The sequence below is a fragment of the Pyrus communis genome, chromosome 13 (genome assembly GCF_041283825.1).
Source record: "Pyrus communis isolate YQ-2024b chromosome 13, ASM4128382v1, whole genome shotgun sequence".
Taxonomy (NCBI): domain Eukaryota; kingdom Viridiplantae; phylum Streptophyta; class Magnoliopsida; order Rosales; family Rosaceae; genus Pyrus; species Pyrus communis.
In genome coordinates, this window is record NC_142577.1 from 1,866,283 (window position 1) to 1,878,542 (window position 12,260).

Consider the following 12,260-nt stretch of genomic DNA (forward strand, 5'->3'; position numbering starts at 1 on the left):
AGTTCAATCCAAGGTGATAGACACTGTGTTCACACACAGCCATAATCAACTTGCTGATTTATTCACAAAAACACTAGACTCCACTCAGTTTTAGCGTTTGTTGTGCTAGCTTGGATCAATCAATCCCCTTGATCCAGCTTGAGGGAGTGTATTGAAACTGGTTTGTATAAGATCTCAAGGAATAGGCTGTATGTATGACACCTTGAAGTCGTGATGCTTCCACCTCCCCTCCCACTTCCTCATAGACCACGTCGTGTTCCACAACATAGACGACATCAACAAGCTCCAAGCAGCAGCATCAAAAAGCCCACAGCAAGTAGCAAGGTCAATGTGCATGGAAACGTCACCACCAAGGGAAAACTGTGACCAAAAGGCACTACACAGCGAAACCCCGCTGCAGTCTTTTGCATAGAAAACTGTGACCAAAAGGCACTACACAACGAAACCTCGCTGCAGTCTTTTGCACAACACCACACGGTAAAAAGTGACGCACTGCAACAAGCTCCAAGCAGCAACGGTAAAAAGCCCATAGCAAGCAGCAAGGTCAATGTGCACGGCAAAGAGGACAACTACAAAATGGTGCTTCAAGGCACACTATAGTGGCAAAGAAAACCAAAATGCTACGCAATCGCACTACGCAACCTCGCAGTGATTACGCAAGCAGTTTCTTGTACCGCACGGCGACGTCGCCACCAAGGAAAAAACTGTGACCAAAAGTCATTACACAGCGAAGCCCTGCTGCAGTCTTTTGTAGAGCACCACACGACAGCGCACCACTAAGGGAAAATTTTGATCAAAAGGCACTACATAGCGAAACCCTATTGCAATCTCTTGCATAAGCACTAAGCAGCAAAGAGCACAGGTACACCCGCGTCCTGCTCACTCCGCCACTAACTGCAACCACGAGCAAAAAAACCTCTGTCAAAACAACAAGGAAACCCACCAATATGCTGAGTACCAAAAAGAAAAACAAAAAAAAAAAACAAACGTGTACATATTTTATGTATATAAACATGACTAGTCAAAATCATAAAAGCCACGTGATTGACTAAGGCCTTGGCAGTAGGCATTGGATACTTTTTCCCCAAAACCACATGTGGTTCACTTGCTCGGATATACATTTACATGGTGCCCAACAAAAACAAAGAAAATAAAAAATAAAAAAAACTATCGCTGGAGCTTAGCACATGCAGAAGGTAGACTCATTCGACGCATAAAATAAATAAATAAAGAGGGAGGTCACAACAAAGATGAACTTGAAGAAACAAGCATGAACCTGCAGCGGTTGAAGACGGGGAAAGCAACTCGGCCTTGCTGTTCGAACCTGCACTCACAACCACTTTTTTATCCAGCACCGAGTTCAACGGGTGGTAGATGCGGAGAACGCAGTGCAGCGAGGAAGCAGTGTATGCAGTTGCAATTGCAGTCAGCAGCAGCGTGGGATGGCAAGACAAGGCAGTTAGGATGCAAGATAGCAAGCAGGTGTAGTGGCTGTGCAGTGCCATGCGGTGCCCTATATGTGTGTGTGTGTGTGTCTATATATATATATATATATATATATATATATATGATGGTCTTAACAGTTGCAAATGAAACTAGTCTGCATGTAGTGCAGTGACTGTGCAGTGATATATAAGCATAATGATCTCCCAAGTGTGACTGACCCACATAAGCAAAAAAGGTGCGATGACTGTGCAAACAATGATCTACATGCAGAGAAGAATGTAGGGCAATGACTGTGCAAACAGTGATCCACATGCAGAGAAGAATGCAGTGCGGTGACTGTGCAAGTAAAAAATGGTCCGCATGCGGTGCAGTGAGGAAGCCCATCAAGGAACCCAACAGTGTCATTCTACCATACTCATCATCGAAACATACATACACACACACACACACACACACACACACACACACACACACACACACACAAAGAAGATGCATGCTACTATTAGCAAGTCAAAAGGAAAAAAAGAAAAGGGGTGGTGGCGACAGAATAAGTGAAAAGTAGAAAGTAGGGGGAGCATGGTGCATCATGCACCATCTTAAAAAAGAAAGGTGATGGGATGGTGCACGACAACATTTTGAAAATATGATTTAAACAATAAATAAATAAATAAATAAAGGAAAGTAACACATCTTAGTGAGATATGAGTTTTATTTGTATTTAGCACAATACACCGAAAGAAATAAAGGCAGTCTATTAATATCTCTGAGAAATTACAAATATGTACAAAAAAAAAAAATACAGGAAAGAAAGAAAAAAGACAGAGCCTTCACAAAAGTTGCTCACGTGATGCCTTAACACCTGGCGGAACTCCAGGAAGAAGAGGCATTAGAGATTGATTATTCGAGGCCCTAATACTTGGTCGAACTCTAGATGACAAAGGCAAAAAGTGCCTCTGGAATGCAACCACAAACCTCTGATGGTCACTTTGAATCCGAACTTCGGAATCCTGCAGCCGATCAAGCTTCCTCTTCATGCTCGTCGAATAATTATTTGCAAGCATGTGCCAATCTCTATTCTCGCGCTTGAGTTGTCTGAACTCTTGTTTAAGATTTGCCACCTTGGCCGTCAATGATTCAACTTGGCAAGTTCGAGCAAGTAAACGTTGGCCCATATTAGACATAGAGCCCGCACACTAGACACTGAGAGCCAGGGAGTCTTGGATAGCCAACTCGTCAGACCATCTTGGAAGCAGTTTATTATCTCTAGGAGTAAGGAAGTTCCTAGCTATTACTATAGTCATTGTTGCATCCCTCGTCACGAAGTCTTCAACTATAAAAGGGCCATTCAAAGATAAAAAGGATGGGTGCCATAAATTACCTTGATGCGGTGCGCCTGTATGGCTCCTGAGACTCAAATCTAAGCAAATGTTAGATGGGTAGGCCATTTTCAAAAAAAAAAAAAAAAATGGTAAAAGAAAAGGGTAGGATGGAGTAAAATCTCATAAATACACCAAAGAAAATTGTCACGAGCGGGCAATCTTCAAAGTGTGCATGTTGGATGTGATCGATACCTTTATAAAAGGAGAGGAAACGCAGCCACCAATTCAAAAATTGAAGAGACACCACTCTCCGAATTTCAAAAGCCGGATTTTCCTGCATAAAGTCCGCCAACACTTTTCAGATGCGACCTCAGCTTGTCGGATAACACATGCAACTTTGTCAAAGATCTCTAACAAAGTTGAAAACGCGTGAAGTTCACTATTCCAACTACCACACTTTTGCCGACAAGCGTAGGTGACAAGGCTGCACCATCACCACTACCTGCTATTGGAAAATCCCTATATATGTCGACCTTCATCCTCCATGGCAAGACACACTTCCAAAACCCTTGACTCTTATTCCTTGCCAAGAATGCATCTGCAACCAAACCTCTCAACATACTCAATTTTCTTCCCCCCTGAAAACACCTCTTCAACTAGGTCACACCAGAGCAAACGTATCTCATATCATCAGGGTTGAAAGCAAGAGTATCTCATAGCATGCCTTCTCCCTGTTCTTTTCTTTGTTCTTGTTCTTCCCTGTAGGACAAGGAGAAAGAGAGCGATCAGTCGGCACTTGGAATCAAGCTTCCCGTCAGGAACCTACTGCCTGGAACCCTTTCCCTGATTGCTTACCAAGCATCGCTCTCAAATACTCATCTTCAACTGCTGATGTACTTCTAGATAGGATACTAGATGCCCGGAGAACAAATAAGGCAAGCAAAAATGACACATCTAAGCATGTGGAGACAAGCGCAACAAATACATGTGCTGATTCATCCGCCACATCTTTAAAAGCAAAAGTATCTCATTTCATCAGGGTTGAAAGCAAATGTATCTTATATCATTTTTTTTTCCTGTCTTTTCCTTTGCCCATGCTCTTACCTGCAAGATAAGGAGAAAGAAAACAATCAGTCGGAACCTGAAATCAAACTTCCGATCTGGAACTGATTGCCCAGAACCTTTGCCTGGTGGCTTACCTAGCATTGCTCTCAAATGCTCGTCTTCAACTGTTGATGGGTCTCGAATTTCCTAAGCGAATACTCCAAGGACAATTGATATGATGTTGGCTCTTTACACTGAAGTTGCCAAGCATGGCTGAGTCGCTGAAAAGTGATGCTCTGAAGGAACATTTTAATGCAAAAGGTTGGGAACCACTTCTACCATGCAAAAGAAACAAGCAAAGAAGAATGCAGCATGATGAGCTATAACAAATCACTATAGCACAATGCCCTTCTCTGCAGAACCGCATAATCCAGATGGAGGAGTCTAAGTCAAATCCAAGCTCAACATCATTGCTCTAATCGAAGAGCTTGAGAAGCCTCGATGGCCCTTGGAGAAATCACAAGTTCAATTCAAAATCAAGTGTCCACCACCTTTGAATCAAATTCAACTCCACATAAAAGGAGTAAATTCAGACATTTGGTGCAAGTTTGCCAAAAGAAACCCCTCAGCTCAGTTCAAGAATAAGCTTGTGGAAAGTCAACAAATGGAGAAAACCAGAAAATCCTCCAACCCAGTTCAAGATCAAAATTGTAGAAAGTCAACAAGTCCAATTTCATTCAATATCAAGCCTCGACGACCCTTGAAGAAATTTCAAACAAAATTCAAGAACAAGCCTCAATAGCACTTGAAGAAAACTTTCAGCCCAATTCAAGATCAAGCATCAGCGGCCCTTGAAGAAATTTCAAGTCCATTTCAAGATCAAGCCTTGAAGGCCCTTGGATAGACATCTACATTAAGGGACTTCAAAATGCATCTCCTACACATGACAAGAACATGTCTACGACGCACCTTGAAGTGGGGGCATTTGTAGACATCAAAATTTTAGTGAAATAAATGTTGACCAATGCATTAAAATTACAACCTCCATTCATTTCATCTATATCATACACTTACTTCACCTACAACCTCCACTTATTTCACCTACATCATCCATTTCACCAAAAAAAAAAAAGATTGTGGTGGTTCATTCTCAAAGTCTATAAATAGGCTTCTCCATCAAGGGATCAAAGGAGGATACATATACATTTCTCAACTCCCAAATTGGAAGAGAATTCCCCAAATCCTTGAAGCTTTGAAACTCTAAAAGCTTTCAAGCATCCAACCTCCCAAATTCCCAAGAATCCCGAAGGATCAAGAAAGCTCTCTTTGTTCTTCGTCAAATCCTTGAAGAAATCCACACAACTGTTCATCAAGATCAAGCCCCGAAGGCCCTTGAAGATTTGTTCATCCTCGTTCATCAAGATCAAGTCCAAAGGCCCTTGAAGAAATCCACACAATTGTTCATCAAGACCAAGCCCCGAAGGCCCTTGAAGATCAGTTCATCTTGTTCATCCTAAGATCAAGCCTCGACGGCCTTTTGGATCAACAACATCAACAAATCTGCACCACTGTTCATCCCTAGACCAAGCCCCGACGACCTTTTGGATCAACAACTCATTCACAAATCTACACCTTACGAAGATAGAATTAAAGGATCAAATTGTAAAAGAGATTGTAACCCTAAAATTAATACAAAATATATTTTGCACACGTGTTCTTGTTTCATTCATCGTAGGAATATTCGTGTTTACAGGTATGTTCTATTGATTGATGTGATTGTGGAATGATGTTGGTTGTGATTGTTGTCATTATGATTAGACTTGTTGACCAATATGGCTAGAGATTTATGTTGCACTTCATCGAATGTTCCTCATGATGTTGCATGCCTGTTGTGTGGTATTATGTTGAGACATAGTGATTTATGTGATGATTGTTCAAGTGTAGTGAAAGATGAACTACGAATGGCTTGATCCTTGTTTAGGACATGTAGGCAGTCTAATGAGGAGGTTAGATGCGGCCATAAGATATAAGAAAAATTATTACGCAGTTGGATCTCAAGTCATGCTTTGCCCATATCCTGGAGGCAGGGTATGTTAGAGATACGGGTATTTGGTGATGCCAGTTGTCAATCATGGACGTATGTCGAGATTGGGGTATGACATAAAGTACTCTCTTCCTTTCAGCTAAGTGACTCACGAACGTCCTCCAATTGAAATTACTCCAAAACTCATTCATTTGATCACGTTTTGCCCCAAAGGAAGTCAGAAATCTTATATATTAAAAATACAATTCAAAGTATCGAAATTCCTCTAAGAAAATAACCACAATAAACTAAAATTAGGGTAAAATATGTAATATAATATTGACTCATCATAAAGCATCAACAAAACTCTTTGGTCCTTTCCCATGAAAATTCACAAAAAATAAAATAAATATAATCAAAACAAAAAATACAACACTGCCATTGCCATAGGTGATTAGTTACAAAGTTGTGCCAGCAAATATTTTGTTTTCTCAAACCAAGAAGCTAAAAAATTGTAAAATCACAAAGAACATGGAAACTAAGGTCAAAAGAAAACAGTTTTAGAAATTGTTACAAGTTACAAACATATCAATGACTGACTAATTAACATCAAAGCATTTGCTTTGCAAAGCAAAAATGACCAACAGATCTTAACTGAATACTCTCGACGCCCTTTATTTTTATCACCCTCTTCTCGCACTTTCAAAGAACAAGTTTCTTGGTTCCCACCTCCTTCTAAGGAAGGAATAAGTTTCTTGTTGAAACCAAACTACGACAATGGCGATATCAAAACGAGTGCTCTTAATTGCTCTTATTTCCTTCCTAGTCTTAGCAGCTTCGGTAGCTACCCATGCTAAAGGCCGTGGACATCATGCCCACCGTGGTCATCATCATCGTCAGTATCAGAATCAATCATTGCAGCAGGTTGGCCCCGTGACATATGATGGAAGGTCACTGATTATCAATGGGAAGCGCGAGCTTCTATTTTCGGGTTCAATCCACTACATGCGAAGCACGACAGAAATGTGGCCTGATATTCTCGAGAAGGCCAAACGCGGAGGCTTGAATGTGATTCAAACTTATGTGTTTTGGAACATTCATGAGCCTATGCAAGTGCAGTTTAACTTTGAAGGAAACTATGATGTGGTGAAGTTCATCAAGCTTGTGTAGGAAAACGGAATGTATGTTACCATTAGGCTTGGGCCGTTCATCCAAGCTGAATGGAACCACGGAGGACTTCCATATTGGCTAAGGGAGGTCCCCGAAATCATATTCCGCTCTGATAACACAGCATACAAGTACCATATGAAGAATTATGTGGATATGATTGTGAACAGGTTAAGAGATGCGAAGCTATTTGCTTCACAGGGAGGCCCAATTATTTTGGCGCATATTGAAAATGAGTACAACATGGTCCATCTTGCATATAGAGAATTGGGAAACAGTTACGTGAGGTGGGTAGCAGAGATTGCGGTGAACCAAAACATCGGAGTGCCATGGATCATGTGCAAGCAGAAGGACGTTCCTAATCCAGTGATTAATACTTGCAACAGAATGCATTGTAGAGATACTTTCACAGGCCCTAATAAACCCAACAAGCCATCTCTATGGACTGAGAATTGGACTGCTCAATGCAAAGTATTTGGTGACCCTCCTTCGCAAAGAGCGGTAGAGGATATTGCATTTTCCGCTGCACGCTATTTCTCAAAGAACGAAGCTCTAACCAACTACTATATGTACCATGGTGGCACAAATTTTGGAAGAACAAGTTCTATTTTCATAACCACCCGTTACTATGACGAAGCTCCTCTCGATGAATATGTTTTGCCAAGGGATCCCAAGTGGAGTCACCTCAAGGACTTGCACAAGGCTTTGAAGCTTTCAAGGAAGGCTTTGCTCTGGGTAGTTCCGGGAGTCCAAAAGATTAGCGCAGACGCCGAGGTTCATTTCTATGAGATGCCGGCAACATACACCTATGCTGCTTTCATGACAAACAACAATTTCAAAACTCAAGCAACTGTTAATTGGAGGAGTGTGGATTATTACTTACCACCACATTCCATTAGCATCCTCCCGGATTGTAAGACTGTGGTTTTCAACACTCAGAGAATCTTTGCGCAACATAATTCAAGGAACTTTGTTCGATCAAATGTTGCTAACAATCTTAGATGGAGGAAATCTCTGGAACCCATTCCTACCACTCTTCAAGCGCCAGTCAATAACTGAACTCCGCTAGAGTTGTATGGCTTGTTAAAAGATACCACAGACTATGTGGTACACAACTAGCCTTATGTTGAGCCCACAAGATTTGCCCATGAAGGCAAATATTAAACCTGTTCTTCGAATTACAAGTCTTGGTCATGCAATGCACGCATTCACCAATGGTGAATATATTGGTTTTGCACATGGGAGCCATAAGGAGAGAGCTTTATTTTTGAGAAACCAGTTCCCTTAAAGGTTGGGGTCAACTAGATTTCTCTGCTTGGGATGACAATAGGACTCCCAGATAGCGGAGCCTACATGGAGCACAGGTATGTGATAGGATTTTTATCACCTGTGCAACAGGTTTAAAAACACCTAAAATACTTGCAAGAGAAACAAGGTTATTGTATTATAATTAGCTCAAGTAAGGTCGTTCTCCACAGGGATTGAATGCTAGGGTTCCGCCGTCACCCTAACAATCCTATGTGGCTTTTCTAAACTACTTACGAACAATACATGCATATTTTGAAGGTTATGGTTTCCTAGAGTATATCCTACTTGGAACCTCCAACATAGAACGTATATCTAAGATGCAACCCATCTGTGGTGTCCAGATCGAATGTGAACATGCAAGACTCATTAAGTTTTGTGAAAACCTTTTGAAAAACCATGTAACTCCTAAGACGTGTCGTCCATCCTAAGTAGTTACACATGTTAACCACAAGAAGCCTTAGTCAATTTTAGGGACAGCCCTCCGCCAAAATTGCATCAAATTACTTTTTGAAATATCCTAATGGTGGCCAATCACTAAGACAAATAGATAGTTTAAAGCATAGTGATTAATAATTCAAAACTTGCATGCATAATATCATAAGTAAATTGAAAAGAAACTACATATTCTTGGTCAGGCTCATGGCCTCACCCTAGCAAACGAAACTAATTACTAACAATCATAAAACAAAATATTATTAAGAACATGGATAGAAAACACCTTGATAATAAACTTGAATCGTCAAGGCTCTCGAAAGCCAAAGTATTGCATTCTCCCCTCCTATGTTGCGTAAAGAACCCTAATGGCTAACAAGCCTTATTTATACTAATACAAAATAAAACCCTAAAAAGTCTTAGAGTAAAACTAGGAAACATAATTAAATAAATAAAAGGTTTCCTATTTGAACTAGAATTCGGAGTTCTCAGAAAATAACACTTTTGACTAACCAAATCAACTCTAATTTGGTCCCAAAAGTTCTCTTTTGAAAGCTGAGGACGTCCCCTAAAAATCCTCAGAAGGAATCTTCCTCAAAATACGCCATCTTGACCTCCAAAATACCCAAAACGTCCAGAAACGTCAATCTGGAAAAGTTGCACGTTGAGCCTTAATTTCATCACCATGGTCAAACGGCTTGGTGAAAAAATATGGAATTTTGATGCAATCATCTTGAAAGACTCACGAACATCCTCCAATTGGAATCACTCCAAAATTCATCTGTTTGATCACTTTTTTCTCTAGAGGAAGTCGAATGTCCTACATTGAAAATACATAACAAAGAATCAAAATTCTACCAAAATAACTAATAGATTAATACTAAGATTAGGGTAAAATATATGACATAATATGAACCCATCAGTATGTAGGGCCTAATCTCATAGCAGTCCTAGGGTTGAACATCGGAACACTAGACCTCACACGAAACGGATGGGGGCATCAGGTAGGTCTAAATGGAGGAAAGCTTCAAGTGTTCACCGAGGAGGGATCAAAACAGGTTCAATGGCATAAAACAATAGGTACAACATCGGCTTTGACATGGTACAAGACTTATTTTGATGCTCCAGAAGGCAATGATCATGTCGCTATTCGAATGACTGGAATGGGAAAAGGAATGATATGGGTGAATGGTAAGAGTATTGGGCGCCACTGGACGTCCTTCCTCTCTCCTCTCAGGGAACCAACTCAATCTAAGTACCATATCCTGAGGTCCTTCATTAAGCCAACACAAAATCTTCTTGTTGTATTTGAGGAAGAGCCAGCCAATCCCAAACACATGGAGATCCTAATCGTCAACAGAGATACTATATCTAGCTTCATTACTGAATATCATCCACCGAATGTGAATTCATGGGCAAGGAAGGACAACATTTTCCAACCTGTATTTGATGTTATCAAAACATCCGCAGACATCAAGTGTCCAAAGAACAAGAAGGTTGTTGCTGTTGAGTTTGCAAGCTTCGGAGATCCAGCTGGCGTCTGTGCTAGCTTTGTCTTGGGAAAATGCAACTCCCCCCTAACCAAGGATGTTGTTGAACAACATTGCTTGGGAAAAACTAGCTGCTCAGTCCCGATTGACCCCAACCTTTTCTTGAAGAACATTGTTGATGGCTGCCCAGATATCAAAAAGACGCTTGCGATCCAAGTCAAATGTGCAATATAAGAAAAGCAGTTGGAGAGTCCTGTTGAGAAACACAACACGTAGGGAATCCTTGAAGTACCAAATTCTTTCTTTTTTTTTTTCTCTCAAGAATTTACACCAATGTTGAATGTTCCATAAAATTACCCATAGAATATGTGCCTCCTCTCCTGTGTTAAATTGTTAATGTGGTTCATGTGAGAATTCTTAGGGTAATTTTTCTTCTCTTCTTTCTCTCCCTCTCCTTCATAGGTTAAAATTCTAAGAAAGAGGCGCAAAAGTGACAACAAATCAAATCCTCTTTACCAAACCCACATGTAAAAAGATGGTTAAAGCGCCTAACAAAATCTTAAGAATGGGATGTATGCCATAACTAAATTCATAATTTGACCAATTTAATCAAGTAATTGAATCACATCCAAAATACATAAAATTGTAAACGTAAATGCAGAAATTATACTAACTTGCAGAATCCATAGAAATTCAATTGAAATGCGCTTCTCCTCTCTGGACTCTAAAATGCTCAAACTCTCGATTGGGAAAGCAATACGTGATATGAACTTGTGAATTAGATAGCAGTGACCATTCGTAATGATGAATCAATTTCATATTATGTATTTCACCTATTCTTACTATGTTTTGGTAATTATTTTGGTAGAATTTTGATACTTTGCTTTATATTTTCAATATAAGATATTCAACTTCCTCTACAACAAAACATGGTCAAACAGACAAATTTTGGAGTGATTCAAATGGGAGGACGTTCGTGTGTCCCTTGGCATGTTCGTGTCAAATTTTGGGATTTTTCTACCAAATGGTTATTTATGGCGATGGAATAAAGAAACAATGAACGGTGCTGGAAAGTGGCGTTTCAGAACTTAATTGCAATTTTTGAAGGTCAAGATGACCTCTGATGGGTTCGTGGCTTTCTAGAGAAGTGTTTAGAATATTCCAAGTTTTAAATCTAGCTATTTTGAGCCGGTTTTGGAGCAGATATGGGCCCAAATGTGACTGTGTAGATTTTAGGCAAATTTTCCTATTTAATTTAGGGTTATGTTTCTTATTTTATTTTATTTATTTGGTTTTCTAGTTCGATTGGAAGACCTTTTATTAGGAGGATTTGATTTAGTAGGTTAAATAAGCTTGGTTGGCCCTAACTATTTTCTTCTTCTTCTCCATGCAATATTGTGACATCCCGTCCCGAAACTATCGAAAACGTATATGTGAAAAGACACTTTTACCTCTAGCTTGTTTCTTTACATTATTGGTTGTTTTGGGGTGGTGTTGGCATGTGTTGGGCCACACACTCACACTGTCACTCTCCCAGCTCCCCTGTCCCTTTCCCTGTCTCTCTCCCGTGCCCCCATTTCTTCCCTTTCTCTTCGAACACATACGGACACACACACAATTCACTCAAATTTTCACAAATCGAAGGAACCAAGTACATTTTCTAGCTCGTGAGGCTCGTAGGAGTGCAGCTGTACCATTTTCAGGTAAGATTATCACTGTTTTCACGTCGATTCGACGAGGTCCGTTTTGGACACTATTCATGCAAACGTAAATACTCACGTTTTAAGGAAAATGGAGCTCGTAGGTAGCTTGGTGAGGTCCCAAGGAGTCTCGGAGTGGGTCGTTTGGAGAATTTGGACGTCGGAATCGCCATCTTCGAAGTTAGCCGGACTTGGAGTTTGGTGACAAGTAAGATCTTGTAGTTTTTGACCCTTAAAAGTAGTATATCGTTGTTCTCCTAGTTCTAGGTGTCATTTTGGTGCAAAAATCGTGAAATTTGGACGAAAAGCGACGGAGATATCAACGTTGGAA

The 12,260-nt window shown here is 40.3% G+C and overlaps 1 pseudogene; it reads left to right on the plus strand.

Annotated features, from left to right (window-relative positions):
- Positions 1-6,609: 6,609 nt before the first annotated feature.
- LOC137735952 (beta-galactosidase 11-like) lies at positions 6,610-10,463 on the plus strand (annotated as a pseudogene).
- Positions 10,464-12,260: the final 1,797 nt, after the last annotated feature.